Raw genomic sequence first — 19,257 nt, 5'->3', positions numbered from 1 at the left:
ATCATGAAGTATGAGATGACAATCAATCTCTGGGTTTAGTAAATTATTAAAAGAAAACAAAACACAAAAAGCATACGATATTTTCCATATGTAAAGGAATATTAACCTTACAATAAATTTGACCTTTCGTTAGTTTAGCTGAGAATCGCTTCTACTTTAGAGGCATATAGAGGATTGGGATTGGTCACCATGACCCAGTCAACTTCTCCTTGGTTGGCGTTTAGCTTTTCTCAATGGTATATCACCAAAATAAGGCACACAACGTCAGTTTATCTGTCCCGCCGACAGCACTTGAATTTGTTTAATAAAATATATGACAAAATTTAAATATTATACTTAGAATACGCGAAGATCCTGATTGCTATGTGCAATAAATTAACAACTGTTGTGAGTATTTTATACATAATATCATGTAAATCCTGATTACTATGTCTCATTAATTAACTATTGTTGTAGTGCATTTTATGCGTAATTTCATGTAAATAATTGTAGAATACCTACTAAAGCAATATATATTCCCTCCATCTCCCTTTTGATATCCCACAATTATGAATCTATCTCATTTTTCGTTTTCTTTACCCTTCATTATGGATACAATGGATAAAAAGAAAAAAAGTGGACTCCGAGTGTCGCGTTTTCAGTAAAAAGTATCAAGAAAAGTATTTCTTTGTGGAAACTAGGGACAGAAAGTTAATTGCGTAATATGCAGCGAAAATGTTACAGTTTTGAAAGAAAAAAAAATCTTTGGCGGCACTATGAAACAGAACATTTTCTTTGAGTAAATAAAAATGTTTTTTTTTTTTTTTGCACACCCCTCACCCATGACAATCATGAAATATTTAACTTTATTTTCGTCATTTTTCCCAGAGTTTTCGTTACGGCTTGCAAGTATTGCACAGAATGATTATGCAGCCCGCACTCGTCATTCTTTCAGTTATCAGGTCAGCAGTAAAAAAGTTTGGTGACCTCTGCTTTAAGACAGCAATACATTAAGATGTCAATGTTTCTGTGCAATATTTACAGAAAGAAAAAGTTTGGCTCCTTCTTCAGTGCAAAACTTGTTTGTAAATAGAGACAATGATGCAATTCGATAAACGTACTTCCAAAAATAATGTTAGCACATACTATTTTTTTGGATAGACCTAGTCTAATGAACCGATAATTTAAATCTCAATCGATGATTTTTTAACTTTTTAATGAGATACTTTGCCAAATTTGTTTTTTATTTTATAAAAAAGTATTTGTTGGTCCTATTCTTGCTTTATTTATGATTTTATTAGAAAATCCAAAGTAAAATTACTATAAAAAAAAGGTAACAAGGCGTCTTCACTTTCGGTATTCCTTCGCAGTTGTTATTTGGTAAGTTTTATAGAACTAGTCCTAGTTCGTAGCTACCTGTGATTATAATTCAAGGGTTCGTCTTCACTCAACAATTTTGCTTTGATGTTCAGTGCTCATATATCCTTGCTTTCCATTAATGGCCTTGACAATCAAAACAGTGCTTAAATAACGGTCCGACTAGACGATTTACATTATTTTGTCCACATTTTTGACAATTGACTTTCCAAAGTGTGTTGCATCTTTGACATCAAAATGACCGGAACGAAATCGCCGAAACTAAAAGGTTGCGTGATATGCTGTTTGAGTATTAGGACGATAAACACCATTCACATTTTCTACCACTTGGCTTGCGTTTTCGCCTTGTTCGAAGAAAACTGTAAAATATGACGTATTTTCTCTTTACTGCTGTCTATTTTTTACGACAACTTATACATTACTAAGTCAAACAATCAAAAAACTGTCACAAAAGTTGTTTTTTTTAAAACGAAATCTTATTTTTCTAATGCCATAGAGTGTAAACCGATGGAACTTATACAACACAAGATATACATTACTAAAACCATCTATTACAAAAATTATGAGTTTCTTTTTTCCTACACCTTTATTAAATCATTAATAAATAATAGTTTAGTGTTTTTTTATCTTAAGAGTCGGAAAGGTTGAAAGATCAAATCTTGACAACCATAATAATTTGAAGTATGTTCATCGTTATAAACACATCTTGCTCAAAAATCTTTTTGTATAATATTATTTACTATACAAAGTCGTCAATCAGTGTATCGAATAACTCATACCTACATAAGACATACCTGTCTAATATGAATAAATCAAACTATGCGGCGTCGTTGACACTTTGGCTATGTGCCTTTATGTCATGAATATATATGACTATTCCTCTTCATTAAGAATTCAAACCATGAATAAATAAGTGACAACTGAGAATTGAAAAATATGATTGTATTATGAATATCTATACGTGCAATAGACTGTTCTGTTTTCGGATTAATATTTATCTTCCATTGCAAAAACACATTATCTTCGGAGAACTATGAGCCAAAAATACTTTTTGACATTTAAACTGAAGGTAACACTGTAAACGGGTGTGGTGGTCAGAAAAGTTTCCTACATCTAAGTGAAGATGGCAGCACTCGTAAATAAAATCTGTTCACATCTATCTAGCATCTACTGATAGTTACTCACCCAAGTTTAAGCTATTTTTGAGGCGCAGTTGTTATGTAATAATCGTTCGAGTGAGTTGATGTGAGTATTAAAAAACCCGTAATCCAAATTCCATAGTCCATGAAACCAAAACACCACATAATTTCCCTTCCTTTGGAAGGAAAGAGGTGTAGGACCATTAAAATGGTATTAATCCAAAAGGCATCAATGTGTTCAAGTGATTGGTCCAAACCCCAATCAAGTGGTACAAGGAGACCGAGAGTGTCGAAGACCGTCCCAGGAGTGAATGCCCAAGGTGCATTAGGACACCGAAAAAGAAGCGATCCATGAGAAAGAGTGCTCATGAGGCTAGTGTGTCTCTAGAAACCATGTGTTGAGTGTTCAGGGAGGACCGGAGGATGAAGCCGTATCGTCTCCAAAAGCGCCAGCTTCTCAGTGAGGCCACAATGGCCAAGAGGCTTACCCGGGCGAACGTGGAATTCCTCAACTCTTATACGCACGTTTAAAAAATTTGGACTGACGAAAAGGTGAAAAACGTGAAGTTGGCTTACAACAGCCACAACGTTGGAGCATCGATTACATTTCCCAGAACGAACATAGCGTGTTCAGGGTCCAAAATTCTTCCACGGTAATGGTTTGGGCGGGTGTTACCTCCTGCGAGATGAAGACACCCTAGATTTTCATTCCTGAGGGTGTGAAGGTTCATCAACGTGCCTATCTGGATATGTTACAGTCTCAAGTACTTCTTTGAATTTAGAAACAGCACAAGGTAGGGTCTTACTGCTTCCAGCAGAACAGAGCACCTTCACATACTGAAAAGTATGTTCAAGAATGGGACCAAACCTCTTTCGAGCACTTTTGGAGGAAGGATTCTTCCCCAGATCTCAATGTAATGGACTTCTTCATATACTCTATTCTGGTGAGGGATGTTAGTGTGACTGTAGCGTCGACAACTTGAAGGTTGCCATAGTGTCTACATGGTACAACTTGTCGGAGAACACCATCCGTACAGCGTGTAAAGCAGTTCCGAAGCGTCTGAGAGCGATAGTTGCCGCAAGTGGTGGTTATGTAGAATGAACTGGCAATCATTTTGAAAGAAATTTTCCACTCATTGCTACAGTGTAAAAAGATATTTCGAGAAATAATTATATATGTACTTTCTTGCCTGTTGAATTTGTCCTAAGACAACTTTGTAGAACTAGAAAAGCAATGTGGACATTTCATATGAAGTGACAGCCTTCTCTTGTAGTGTTTTAAAGAGCTGGCATTCAAGTAAACATCTGATTATTAAGTAATAGTTAATATCTACTTTTATTCAAAAAATATTTTCGGTATTTTCAGTTTCTCCCTCCTTTCCTTCAGCTGACTCGTTGTTCTTTTAGTTCTTTATATATTCTCGTTGGTACATTATTATAATTTGTTGAAACAAATTGAGGATAACCCGTTGAACAATACAATGTAATTTAGGCTCAATTTTGAAGAAAAAATATCATTTGATCTTACTTTTGTGTTGACGGGCCACATATCAGTATTTATAACATCATATGAACTTTATAAAGAAAATAAAGAAGTGATTTCAGTTTCATAGCTATGTACAATATTGAAGATGTATACATATCTATACGAACAGGGGCTACAATAGGCAATTATGTATGTACATATAAAGTGTAAATGAAAGTAACCTTTAGCTTGTGAATAAAATGGCACAGGAGGAGAGGAACATAGTCATAGTTGTAGTAAGGTATTCTGATTCTGATATTTCCTAGCTCATCAATCAAAAAGAAGACGAATCACAAAATATATTATATAGATATAATTAAGGTTGTAAATCCTTAGCATTTTTGTAGTGTGCGAGGGTTGGCAACTTCAATGCTTTTATTATTACTTCATTCTTGAGGAGAGAACATAAATTTGGATTCAAATAATATTACATGTGTTAAAAAAACCAACCGAAAATTCAAGCGGTCACCCTGACAATTTGAAAATTATTTGTTAGGAGCAGCTTAACGGTCATAATGTTTCATTAGATTTAGGGAAGAATCCTTCCTAGGACTGATTTTCTAATTATCCATCCCCCTGCCCCCTTCAATCTTTTTTTATTATCGGACGATCGTCCCTGCAACGGCCCTAAGGAACGATACATGAGACTTTTAGTCCTACGATTCTAGCTACAGGGTTGATCGTATCTATAGTGGTACACTTAATTCAAACTTTAATAAATCGAAAATTTATTTGTCAATTTTATTCAAATTCGCCCAAAAGATAGGTTTTGTGACTCAATACTCCTTATGTAAAGTTTCGACTCAATTAAAAACAAAACAAACTAAAACGAGAAAATGGAGCAACAAATGAGTAACATTTTGAATCTTCTCTCAGACGGCATGTCCTCCCATGTCCATATCCAAGGAGCTCGGGTGGAGACGTACCACTGTTTATCGTCCCAGGGACTTATTCACACATACCATGGTCTTGGGCGCTGTGGAAAGCACAGGCGAAGTCTGCCCTCCCATTTTTGTGGAGAGGAAGCAGCGGCTCAATGCAGATGCTTACATCAAACTTCTGGATAAAAAAAACAAAATAAAATAATTTTTAAATTTGTAAAATAATTTTTACCCATGTGGACTTTCGTTGTTTTATTAAATAATTAAGGAAATAAAATAGAGGACCCTCATTATGACATCTTTACGTACGCACCTTATACATAAATGTACATATACTGTAACTCGCAACTAAACCCTAATTTGATCAATTATACGCTGCATTGTTGGAACACAAATATTTGCAGTATAACAGCAGTTAAGGCAAACTAATTAGGGTATAATTTTATTTAAAGTAATTTGAGAATTAAATTACACGTAATTATTTGCATTTATTCAAAAATAAAGAAGAATAACAACAGAGTCCTAAGATTGATTTATCTATCCGAACGTACTAATTTGAGGTTATGTTCCATACCAGACCCTTATGGCTAAAGCGATTATCAAAAGCCCGTGAAATGGGATCGTAATTTTAGTAATATTCATATGTGGAACTTGAAGTCTTCTAGCTAGAACACAAAAACAATTTTGAATAAAAATCTAGAAACAGAAAAAAAGTAATTAGGCTCAATAATAATGAAAAAAAGGATGAGAGGTAGATGGCCCGAGGAATTAAACACTAGGGGGTAAAGGGACAGAGGATAGTCGTCCTGTTCCGTTGAGAAAGAGGAGTGATCTAGGTGTAACGATCCATTGCAGTTACTTTAATTGTAATTTACGGCGCCCTCAAAGGATTAATGAGAATAATGTATTGATAGAAATTGATGATCATTATGGGTTGAACGATACAAATGTATCAGATTTAATTTTGTGAAACAGCATTCTAGTTTGAGTTTGTGTTGACGGACGACATATGAAAATCTATACCAAAAATCAGATTATTACTTGCTTAGATATAACTTAGTATTTTGATGGATGTTTTTCAATCAAAGCTAAAGACAACATGAGAACTCTAAACGAAGACATTTCCCACCAACTCATAATAATCACACTCAAACTAATGACTATTCTAGGCACAGAAGAACTTCAATAAAATATTATGTACTCGAAAAATATAATTACATATGATATTCAAATTGGTCATGTAATTATCTTTTATAGACCATTAATTCACAAAGAAATTGATTCCTTTTGACACTACCCATTCGTTGCCAAAATTATAATCAAACATCCTCTCAAGGAACAAATAGCTTAAAAATAACAGTTTTACTCTTTACATAGCAGCATTAGGGTGATGGGTACTTTGTCCTTAAACAATTTTGCCTTAAAGCCATTTTGCTTCAGGATATTTTCCCTAAAATTATAAATCAACGATTTATTATCCCTTTAAATGTTGAAATCAGAATATGCAATGTTTATAACTATAAAACGCATTAAATGGTTGTTTTCTGTAGGGAAAACCATGAAATTATGTCCCAAAATTTCAATACGTACATTTGATCAAAATCTCACTTTGCAATGAGTTCGAACCAGTGACAAAATACGTAATAACATTAGTATAAAAATAAACAAATATGACAACGATTAGAATGGCAGAAGTGATTATCACTTCACCTTTATCAATTACCATGAGATATGATGGATTATTCATATTGGAAAAGACGGATGGATGGATGAACAAACATTATATGAGGAAAGAGCATCATTCTGTAATTACAAAAACAATTATTCAATGCATTTGATAGTATTAAACATTACATATTTCGATTACAAAATTTAAACAAAAAAAACAATAACAATGTATAAATTTCATTTATTCACATATTAAGGGGAAATATCCCCGAGACAAAATGGCTGACCTATGGAAAAATTGCTTTAGCCAGAATGTATTATACCGAAATTGTTTAAGGCGAAAGTATCGTGCACGACGATTAGACTATCAAAATCATGCAATGAGTGCCTCTTTATTTCTACAATTCAGCGTGAGTTCAGGGTGTCCTATGCTTGAAGGCTAATAAGCATTGTATTACACGACAATTTGAATAGTTGATGCTATAGAGAGGAAGCCCCTCTACATTTAAGATAGCATTAGTGAAAGGAAACAATTGTAAAATTATATTTTAACATATATAATAATATTATTATACATTTTTAGATCAATTTGCATCAAAGATTGGTGGGAATGCTTACAGCAGAGGAAAAATTTAACACAACGACGAGCTATTAAAGTATGAACAAAAAAGAAGAAAAAGCACACGCAACAACTGTTTTTCTTTGTCTCATTGCTAGACTTAGTTTTTTTTTTCTTTACACAGATACTATCTTTACTAATGAAATGGAGGGTTGGTCTTTTTTTAGAGCACGAAGAGAATGCGGAAGGAAGACTTATGGTACTACTGAATCAAGGCCCTGGTTAAAATCAGCTTTGGAGGGAGAAAGTGTATTACTGCTAAGGAGGTAAAATTATTGTCAAATTATATTCAAAGATGAATATTATTAATTTATTATGCATTTTAAAATAATTTTCCCATCAGTAAGCGGAATTCATCGTTGAGAAAAAGATGTTAACACCACAAAAATCTATTAAGGAATTAACAAAAAAAAGAAGAATAGACAATAGCACTGACCTTTTTCTGTTTTTTATATCTTAAACTGTTATTTTTTTGACATCAGACAAGTAATTTAAACACAAATACCACTCTATATCCAGCAAGAACACAGAGTAGAATTGAGGATCAACCTTCAATTTAATTCCTGCTTGAGTATAATAAGGACTTGCACTTTTAACTGCCCAAAAAAATCCTCAGTATCACGATTAGAAAGTAAAAAAAACACTGCTCAGATTGCCAACTATATATATATATATATTTTAATGAAAAGTTACAAGTTCACCTATATATGTTCCTGAAAGGTTGATTTATGAATGCACATTCTTCAAGCAAATATAAAACAATAGCTTGCATGATTAAACAGAATACATGAATGATCACGTAGTTAAGCATTAAAGGCCACTAATTATGAGGAGGTCATTTAAGACAAATTACATATTATTATAATTAATATTTATGCAATCAAAGCTAGAAAGGGAAAAAATGGCAAGCGGATTTCTTACAAGTGTATTATAATTATATTAGGTAGACCATCCTTGAGGTTCCATTTTATAATCAGTATTATAATTTTGACAAATTTTATATAAAATTATGTACCTACAGAAAAAAAAAACCTTTATGTCTTGGTTCGATTCCATTTCTTTCCATTCCTTTCTTCCAAATACTTTTTTTCACAAGAAACCTGTGTTGGATCCTAGTTTTACTGAAAAACAAAACAAAAAAACAACTTTGACTTTACTAAAGTCAACAATCTTCTGAAAATTACTTCAACTGATCGAAATATTTAATATTTCAATTCCACCTATAATAAAACAAATCGATCAAGAATTTGCACTCGGTAGAGGGCAAACCTCTGCAGAAGTCAAAAATGGGCAATGTCAATGATGTTTAATATTTACTTTAGTCTTTAGTGTATTGTCAGCTCAGTTATAGATTTAACGAAAAAGAAAAAAATATTTGAGGATATAAAGAAGGAATAAATGGGGAGAGTTGGACGGGCTGTAGGCCCCTCTTAAAAAAATGGATTTTTGCTTTTTACATTCAAATTTGATATGTTTAATTTTTTTCTAACAAAAGAATTTTTTGTAAAGAACTGTACATTTTTGAAATCTTTTTCTAATAAAGTTAATTTCTTAATTTTTTTTGTCAAAAAAAAATTTCAAAAAAAAAAAATCCAAAAACCAAGCACCTCACCCCCTGAAAAAAAAAAATATACAATCCTGCAAACGCCCTGAATATTGTTGATAAGGATTAAGGACTCGCAGATCCAGGATCATGAGTTTAGTCAAACAATATTCATTGACTAGTGACACCTTACTCATACCTAGTATTGATCTTAGTTGTGCCTTGAAGAAATTTAAGAAACTCTATAGATGGAACTAAAGGAATATTACAAGATTCAAGACTAAAGGTGAAGTACAAACCTAATATATAAAGACAATTAAAAGGGAGTGAAAACTCCACGCGGCAAAATCTCCAAGAGGCGAAAATGTTTGGGGTAAAATAATCCAGAACCGCATTTCACACTTCCTAATTGTTGTTCAAGATTGATTTTGTATTAACTCAACACATTGGTTGGATTTACTCGAACTCTACCAAATTTTGATTTGGATCCAACAATTAGATTAACAAGAACTAATTCAAATACAACCAATCAACGTACAGAATACTAATATTGAGGAAAAACAGTTACTTTTACTGTATTTCTGGAGGCGTCCGCAGGGGCTGTAGCCTAATGTATATTTTGCTTTTTATTAGAAAATTTGATATAAATTTTTTTTTCAAAATATTTAATATTAGAAATTAAAATTTTGAAATTTTTTGAGCATAACTGTGGATTTTTTGATTTTTTTTTCTCAAAAAATCCACAAACAAAGCCCCTCCACCCCCCAAAAAAAAAAAAAAAAAAATCAATACATATATATATAATCCTGCAGACTCGCCTGATCTCGCAACCTGTCTAACAATACAAAATAGAAAAAATACCCCTAATTAGTTGGTAGTTAGCCAATTTTTCCTTACAATACAATTAATTATTATTCAATGATTGTTATAAATTCTTCTAAGAAACTTAAAAAGAGCAAAAATGTTTGCGGAAAAATTATCTAGACCCGCATTTCTTAACTTCCTGATAGTTTTTTCAAGAATATTTTTGTATTAACTCAACAAATTGGTTGGATTTATTCGAAAAATACCAAAATTTTGATTCGGATCCCACAATTAGCTTAACAAGAATTAATTCAAATGCAACCGATCAACGTATCTATACTGTATCTCCCTTGGCGGCCGAAGGGGCTGTAGCCCTCCTCAAATTAAGTTGTTTTTTTTGCTTTTTAAAAGAAAATTTGATATTTGTAATATTTTTTCAAAATATTTCATGTTAAAAATTAAAATTTGTATATTTTTTGGATTACCTCGAACTTGAAGATATATTGACTCAGATCCAACACTACAAAAAACGACCTAACAAATAAATAGAAGCAAATCTTCTCTTTTTTTTTTTTTTTTTTTTTTTGCAATTAATCAATTACTTTCCACTTATCTTACTACTAAAAAACCAATGAAGAATAATTATTATGAATCATAGAAATAGTTGTAAGAAAATAATAATTATTATAATAATTTATCCAAGCCTTTGAAGTAATTGAATGTTTGAGGGAAGAAGAAGAAGGAAGCAGCAAGAACGAGTCCTTGAAACAAAACAAAAAAAAATTTCAGTTCTATGGAAGATAATTCAATTATTAGAGCGTTTTCATGTAACGTAGGTATTGTTGATATCGGCCATTTTGTATTTTCTTGATTGGTTGAATTCGAATGGGCTCTTGTTAAGCAGCTGTGAACAATTATCAACAATTACTGAATAATTATACCATAGTTGGAAAGAATTGACGATCCTTTACCAACTTATTTTAGTCCTTTTTTTCTGACACAACAAAAGCTGAAGAATTATAACATAGTTGGAAAGAATTGACTGTCCTTTGCCAAATTATTTTAGGTGTTTTTTTTCCATGAATGACGGCATATTTTATACAACTTTAGCTATAAGTAGGGATGATATTTTTGTATTTAAAATATGAAAAAACACACCGTTGATCGATTAAAAAAAGGAAAATCGGTTTCTGTGTGTGCTTTTATTGTGTGCATTGTAAAAGGCTACCTAAACATAATACTTTGTCTTTCTAATTCGAGATTGGAGATAGTTGCAGCTGATAGTTGATGTTAGCAGCACTTTTAAATAATAACTAGTCACATCTACATATGTAGCAGTTACTCACAACAAAAGTTTCTGCCATATTATAACACTTGTTATGTAGAATTTGTTTGACTAAGTTAATCTGAGTGCTTTTGTGGAAATGGACAAAATCGAATTTCGAACTGTCATTAAATATTTTTTTATAGATTTAACCAATAGCAGACATGAAAAGGTTGTTTAGTTAAAATTTGATGCGTCTAAGCCAATCAAACACGGAGCTATGAACCAAAAACAAAACAAAAAAGCGTCTCGTGAGCAACAATTTTGCAGTGAAACCCGCAGAGTACTATTTGAGCGGGTTACAGAGATAGGAGCATCGCTGGGGAAAGTGCGCAGAGTTACAAAGCGAATATGTTATGAATTGAAAAATAAAATAAACAATTCAGAAAAAATATCTTGTATCATTGTTAGGTTGGACACTTTTCAGACCACCCTAATAATACTTTTTAAAATTAGATCTCTTCAGACTTCCTCACTGAGATATAGAATGGAGATTGCTAAATAAAGTAGCACTCTAACAGTACAAGACGAGAAAAATAGATATCGAAAACACCTGTATGCAAATCAACATTTTTTTTTAAATAAATAAATATATATAGAATTTGTATCCTTCATCAAATCAAATTTAGCATGGATATAATGGATACCAAATATCGATCCACCCACCTTTATATAATAGATACACCCTCATCTTTTAACAAAAAGAGATACATGACAATAGATAAGGTTCTATAATGGTATAACAAACTCTTTAGAGACACATGTTCCAAAGAGTGGAGAATAATTATTTATATAGATTAAAGTTATCATTATTTTTATAAATTTGTGTTGGACGGACATAGGGATTTTTTTTATAACTGTAAAAAATATGACAACGAGCGTTATATTTTAATAGCTGCAACCAGCACAATATTTTTAAATTCCAATCTGTCATAATTATGCATTCACTCTTGGGAAGGAAACATCTAAAGGTGGGTTATCACGTCTATCATACGTAGTGATGTTTATCGTGTGTATTTTGGACATGTTAAAATGAGTGCAAGTAATTTTATACGAATATTTGAGTCCATCATTTTTAAAGATGTTTCTTTTCTAGAAAATACAATTCTCGATGACTTTAAAAGCCTTATGGAGTCCCGGCTAGGAATCACTGACTTAAAATTGCGGCCATTGCCTTTTCAGTTTCTAAATTTCCCATTTTTTGAAAAAATAGTACTCTTACCTGAAATAAGAAAAATAAATTAAAATAGAGCATTTTATAACAAATAACTACTTTAAATGAATAAATAATCTTCCAATCGTTTCAATTCGATTCTCCCTTAAAAAAATAATATTTTGTCGAAAAAATGGACGTTAACGTATTGATTCACCGGGTTAAGCGCTTTTTTATTTTATTTTAGAAAGTAAAAAAAGTCCGTATTGTATTTATTAAGTTATACATTTTCAGCAAATATGTTTTGATTTGATGTTGTTCGTTCATTGATTTCGCAATTAACATTTTTACTGTTGATATGAAGCTATTATCAAACACTACATATAAGTATATAATCTAATAAAATTTGATATTACGCGATTTATGAAAACAGGGGACATTTCGAGAAAAGACAATTTAAGGCCCACTTCAATGTAGATATCTAAATTATTATTGTAGGGGTTCAGTCTGGAAATTTTAGACCTAATTGATACCATTATAACTTTATCCAATTGAGTGCTACTTCCGTCTGGAAAGTGAAATTCGGCAACCAAAAAAAAAACTTATCTTAGTCAAATTTAATCTCGTCTGTATTTTATCCAGAACAAATATTGTCTTTGTTAGAAGAAAAATTCAAAAACAAATATTTAGTTTCGTTTCATTATCGTCATAAAGAAAAATATTAGTTGACGAAAACATTTCGTCTAGACATAGCTGATGAAATTAACACTCAAGCCTTTTTTAAGTACACAAAATTTTGGTTTAGGTTTGAATTTCGGTCCAGATCTGTTTAATAATTATCAACAGAGGCCAAACAGGGGGGAAAACCCGCTCTCCTTAAAACACCAAGTTTGACAAATAGCTTTTTCTTAGAAGATACATCAATTTTTTTTTTTTTTTTCAAATTTAGTCACAGGTTTTGGAAAAAGACTAAAATTGAACGAATTACAAAACTTTCTTTGATTAATTTTGGAGTTAAAACTTCTTCGTGAACATAAAATTTGAACAAATATCTGTTTTTTTAAGAAGACAAATTATTATTTTTTCTAGCTAAAATGATAACATTTATAATTTTTTAGACATAACGAATATTTTTTATTGTGATAACTATAATGCAATGGCCCTTTGACCCCTATTGTTCCGACGATTTGAGTGTATAATAGCATTTAAAAAATAAACTGATCCTTTTTTATGAAATTAAATAGATATATAAAACGAAATTGACTCAATTTCGTCTTTTTTATCCTAGCCTATTTTATTGTTGACACTTCACATATCTACAAAGCCAAAAACAGGCATGAGGACCTAATACAACCAGGAATTACATTACTGACTATATTCATACATGAATAATTTTGCATCCTAAACAAATACATCACAACTACTGAAACGGAAAGAAACAAATACGTCGTTAATAGAAGTACCACCACCATTTAAGGAGTTGGCAAATAAAGTTGCTACAGGCTTTAATTCACTTTTAATAGCGATGAAAAGAGAGAGTAGATCCAAGGAATAATGTAGAAATAACTGGTTCGACTCCCAACTCCTTTACTTTCAATTTCTAAAATAAAATAAAAAATCATTTATAGATTGTAAAAAGACAAAACTAAATGTAAGATTCATGAGTCATGTCTTCAATTAATGCATTTTAAGTAGAGATAGAACGGTTTTTGGACCCGAATCCAAAGTATCCGGCTATGGTATAATTAAAATTGTATTATACAAAAAGATTTGAGATCCGAACCTGCTTTGGGTATTCAAACTTTTATAGATCATAAAAAAGATACGACAATTTTTTTTTAGATCTTAAAAAGTATATAAAGACATTCACATAAATAGTTGCATCATGTGATTGCTTCACACGGCGTTACTTTTATATGTCACGCAACACCAAATAGATTAAAAAACACGTATTGAAATTATTTTTTTCCACCTAAAAAAATAACAATATGTTGTCACTAAAAAATAAGGCTAAATTTGCTCCTTCTCATAAACTAACACCTCCCCCCTACTTTTAATGCCCTAATATTTGGAACGTTTTTATGGACCGAAAGCAAGGACGGGATGTGTGATAAAACCGGTTCCGAGTCACATATTTTGCTCCTTCTCATAAATTAACACCTCCCCCCTTACTTTTAATGCCCTAATATTTGGAACGTTTTTATGGACCGAAAGTAAGGACGGGATGTGTGATAAAACCGGTTCCGAGTCCCATATTATGGGCAAATACATATCTTGGTATCGATTAGCCAATACTTCCCAGTTATGGATAATTATTTCATAATAGTTGTTGCGAAATATGCACAGCTTAACAAGAACTATATTAATTCAAATTCAACCAATCAACGTATAGAAAACGAATATAGGAAAAAACGTAGCTTTTATTACAATATTTCGCAACTTGCCAAAAAAAAAAAAAAAAAGGACCCTTCACTGGTTGGTAATTAGTCATTTTTTTTTTTTTTTTTTTCGAACTATGGAATTACTATTGAGCAAATATAATACGCAGAGAGATCGACAGGTGACAACAAAATAGATGGATAAAACGGTCAGGATAGGACCAAGTTGAAATCATGTTAAAGGGACATGTATAACCCTAGTTGGTGGTTAGCCCATTCGTTACAATCATGGAATAGTTCTTAGGAAATTTTCTACAGCAGAGCTGGTCTTGGGCTACTGCTTGCAAAAAAAGACATTTTAACTTTTTTTGGAAAAGCAGGTCATTTGACAAAAGGTATTTATTTAAAAAAAACAAAAAACGATAAAATCAGAAATTTATTATAGACAAAGAAGATAATTCATAATTATAATCAAAGAAAAGAGCTCTGCAAAATCCCTATTCCATATGGCCCCACAATATCTAGTGCAATCCCTGGTTTAATGCTTAACAAAAAATAACTCAAATTGATCCAATCAACTGTTATAACAGAAATCGAGAGCCATCAACAAAATACAGGGCAAATATTAAGCACGTCGTTACTGTTATGAAACCTTTCGTACGAAAATAAACAGAAAAAAAGACGCAAAATCCGTTAGTAGTTGGACAATACTTCCCAATTATGGACAACAATTATTGATGATTATTCACAGCTTAAAAGGAAATAAATCCAATTCAAACAATTAACGTTCAGAACACTGATGAGGAATTAAAAACACCAGAAACATCGACATCTGACAAACAAAAATACAGTGGACCACGCGAAAAAATGAATTTTGAACTTATTTTCCAAAAAGTAGTTAATTTGCCAAAACATGTATTTACTAACAATTGATGAAAATCCTTAATTTATTATAAAGAGAGAAATTAAATTCAAATTATAATAAAAAAAAGGACCCTATACAATCCGTTTCGCATATCACCAGCAATATCTAATACCGTTCCTGGTTCACAAATTAACAAACACTAATTCATATAGAATCAATCAATGTCCAAAACAGAAATCGGCGGCGGATAACACAATACAGTGTAAATGTTGACGTTCGACGTAACATGTGCTGAAAAGTTACAAGCTTCAATCATAGATGGGGCTATTATTTTTAATTCACCTCATTTTCAGATAGTACCAACCCTCAAAAGGCAGCAGTCAAAATTTCACGACAATCTATTCTTTAATTTGTGGGTTATTGTGATAAGTGTTACGTTAATTCTTTTTAACTTTATGGGGACTCGGATCCATTAAGCGAACGAAAAAATTGTAATAATAATTTTAAAAAAATAACGTTTTTTGATGTTAAGCCCAGGACTTTTCAGAAAGTATTAATGCTGTGACATAAATCCGTGTCTCATCATATCTTTTACCTGATATGACTTTTATTATAGTAATGTTTATTTCAACATGATTATTTATTACCCACGATATTGTCAGTTTTTTTTGCAGTCTCATTCTTTGATAAATAAATATTTTTTGTCCTCTTCCATTATTATTTTCAATATTAGACGGAAAGAGAAAGAAAGTGAAAGTTAGTCACTTAAAATAAATCATTTAGTTATTTCACAAGTAATTCCATGGATTATATTTATGGTATAGTGTGTTTAAGAAGGAGTTATAGAGGGGATTCTCTACTATAAATATGTTGGAACATAAGGCCATAAAGCAGGTCAGTGTCTCGACTATGTACACAGAAGTAATACATGACTCATAATAATAAATAAATAGTTGTAAATCCTAAGCATTTTTTAGCGTGCGAGTTTTTTGTTTTGTTTTTGGCAACAATGTTTTTGTATTTTCAATGTTCATTAATTACCTAAATGTGAAATAATTAAAATATTTTTTATACAAAAAAAAAAAAAAAAAAAAAAAAAAAACTTACAGAAACTGGACAACAATTAGTGATTTGGTTATTAAAAAAAACAATAGAATTAAGTAAATACAATCTCCTGACTAGAGTCGACCTGTATAATGGTGAAATAGTTCATCTTGTTTTACATCAGACATAGCCTTAGCAATTTTACTTTTTTTATGATGATATTCAATTTTTCCCTATTTCATTGCAATTTACGACACTCCCAAGGAGTTACAAGAATAATTGGTTGATCAAAATTGACAATAATTCGTCGAAGGAAAAAATGTAATCCACACTCCATTTTGAGGGAAAAAATTCCAGCTTGCTTTTGTATTGACAGTCCACATGTAACCTTGAGTGGGCTTATTAAAGAATATGTATGTATATAAATTATAAATATATATAATTTGTTCACTAATGGATCTCCTCCTTCCCATTGAGGTCACCTAACCAAAGCCTTTATTGTATTGATTTAATAAATAATAGTGTTGGATTCGGGTATTACTCGAGCTCGAAAACAACTCAAATTTAATTAGTCGACAATTTTCTGAGAATTACTCAAACTAACCTCCATAAATGATATTTGAAAAACTGGAGTGAATTTTAGTTTAATAAAATGACTTGCCTCATTTAACACGCTCTGGAGAAATTATTCTCTTAAACACAATATAAATAGGTTCGATTCAAGATGGCTCCTAGAGAAGGAAATATACCTTATGTACGAGTAGTATTGTGTCCGTCCATATTTATTCTGTGGAGTCTTAGGACCGTTCCTATCGGTGCTTAAGACTGTCAGTCCTTGGGACCGGTCCTTGGAATTTAATTTTACACACAAATATCCATGGTTTATTAAGTCAAATAAGATATATTAAATATGTATGAAGATTATTGCACATTTCTTGCACAAAATATTTTTTATTTTCATTATAATACATATAATAAGAACGTATCATAACTATAACTTATACGTATGGTCTTCCTCCATGTGGGCCTTCACCAGTACTTACCTAAACCTCCTGGACTTTGAAGTTTGGGGCGTCTTGGAAAAGAATGTCTACCACACCTCTCACCTGAGGTTTCATTTCATCAACTCAATAAATAAAAAAATTGTTTGATCCCTGCTTTTACTCGACTCGACTCAATGCTCAAAAACTCTAATCAAATCGAATTCAACATTATCCTACATTTTAACATCACATGAGCAGTCATTAATTGTTTCGTCTTTCTTTGTTGCTGTAATTATGCCTCTGTTTGTCAGAGATTTTAATGACCTTTATATAAGACAATGCAAAAGTAAATAAAAAAGACAAAATGTCATATAATGCCAAGACGCTTAGATTTTTATATCAAGGATAGCACGCAGAGCCGTATACAATTAGAAAAAATACAATTACTACACAGATACTAATGTCTTATTTAATGTTCGGAGTGGCAATAATTATAATGTAATTTATTTGTGGAAAAAAAAAATTGGATACTCCCAAGACATTGTTTTGTTTTGTAGAATCACTCAGGCACAACTTTCTAAAAATATATTGAAGAGAGTAGTATTATTCCTTAGAATGAAATTGTATACATATTTTATACGTTTGAAGGTGATCCTAGATTACCACCTATGTCTCTTTACTTCCAATGAGAAACGTGATCATTTGAGATTTAAATAATTAGAAAATAATTTATAAGATTTATGATGATGCAAATGAGAAAGTAATTAATATTTAGCATTATGTAAAAAATAACAATTTTATACGAAAAAACAATCTTTCAAAAGTAGGCAAAGGAATTTCCTATGAACTGATATTTGCTTTGCAGTTTTTTCAATAGTAGAAAATTTCGGGATAGACCAAAGGACCAAGAATGCTACTCAGCATTTTATAATATCCCTAAATTCCGCAGAAACAACACTGAAATCCTACGAAAATATTAACAGTTTACAGGATATATCACCTTGAATCAGTCATAAATATTTCATTTTCTTCTTTACCTTCAAAATATCTACTGATAAATGTATATAATCATTTTCTTTATGCGTTTTAAGCCTGTATCGTTGATGAACATTCCTCTGTTAAAAATTAAGGCTATGATGTTCTACTGTTCTTTGTAATATATTGTCTAGCCGCAGTTAAAATCAGACAAAAAATAATCAATCATTGATGCTTGTTAGAAAAACCCAAATTTCGACTTTTGATAAAACTCATCCCTGACGTAAGAACAGTATTCAAAGATCTTAGGGTTAATCCCTTTGGATTAACCCCAAGTGACATCTCTTTTTAAATCTGTCAAAGGCAAACTAACCATGCAAAAGAGTTGATATTGACGTTGTAGATATTATAGCCAACATTATTCAAAAATATATTTGAAAATCGAATTTGAAATTAGAAAATAACAAGTGAATATCTTGAAATTGGAAAAAATTGATTTATATCCAAATTACATAATAATAAAACAAAACAAAATGATTATATTGGGAAACAAAACTAAGTTCAAATTTCAAAAAAAGCTTCAAGGTAACTTTTTTAATATGTGATCCGTTAGTATAAAAGCAAGCTAGAAGTTTGTAGACTAATAATTCAACAAAATAACACTTTCTTTCTTCTTCAAGAACAAAATGAGAAACTTAGTAGAATTGGATCCCCCTAATTCCAAATAGGTCCCTAGTTTTTTTCCTCTATCAGCCTTCCGATCATCAGAAAAAGCCCATAATTTTTATCTTATTTAAATTGCTATTTCTGAGATTCTAAGCTTTTTTGTTGAAGTTAGGGATATATGATTTTAATATATTTCAAAGACGAATGTTGCAAGATTCCAAAACGTTTTTTTTAAATGTCTACATCAAAAACCCTCAACATCGTTGCGAATATGAAATAAGGTCAACACAATATTTCTTGGACAAAACTCCTTTTTAAATGGATCTTATAAGAA

General features: G+C 31.4%; 1 protein-coding gene across 8 annotated transcripts in view; it reads right to left on the bottom strand.

The window, feature by feature from the left end:
* The window catches only part of Rip11 (Rab11 interacting protein), a 61,258-nt gene that overhangs the window by 15,919 nt on the left and 26,082 nt on the right, over window positions 1-19,257 (bottom strand). For 4 of the 8 annotated variants that reach the window (XM_071887722.1, XM_071887723.1, XM_040709764.2 and 1 more), the window contains exon 2: window positions 6,625-6,704. The exons of the other annotated variants lie outside the window; for them this stretch is intronic. The gene's annotated coding sequence lies outside the window, so the exon portion shown is untranslated. The remainder of the gene's footprint in view (window positions 1-6,624; window positions 6,705-19,257) is intronic. 8 annotated transcript variants of the gene reach the window in all.

This window comes from Lepeophtheirus salmonis, chromosome 4, assembly GCF_016086655.4.
Source record: "Lepeophtheirus salmonis chromosome 4, UVic_Lsal_1.4, whole genome shotgun sequence".
NCBI classification, from domain to species: domain Eukaryota; kingdom Metazoa; phylum Arthropoda; class Copepoda; order Siphonostomatoida; family Caligidae; genus Lepeophtheirus; species Lepeophtheirus salmonis.
The sequence above is the reverse complement of the archived record's forward strand: the minus strand, read 5'-3'. Positions and strand labels throughout refer to the sequence as shown.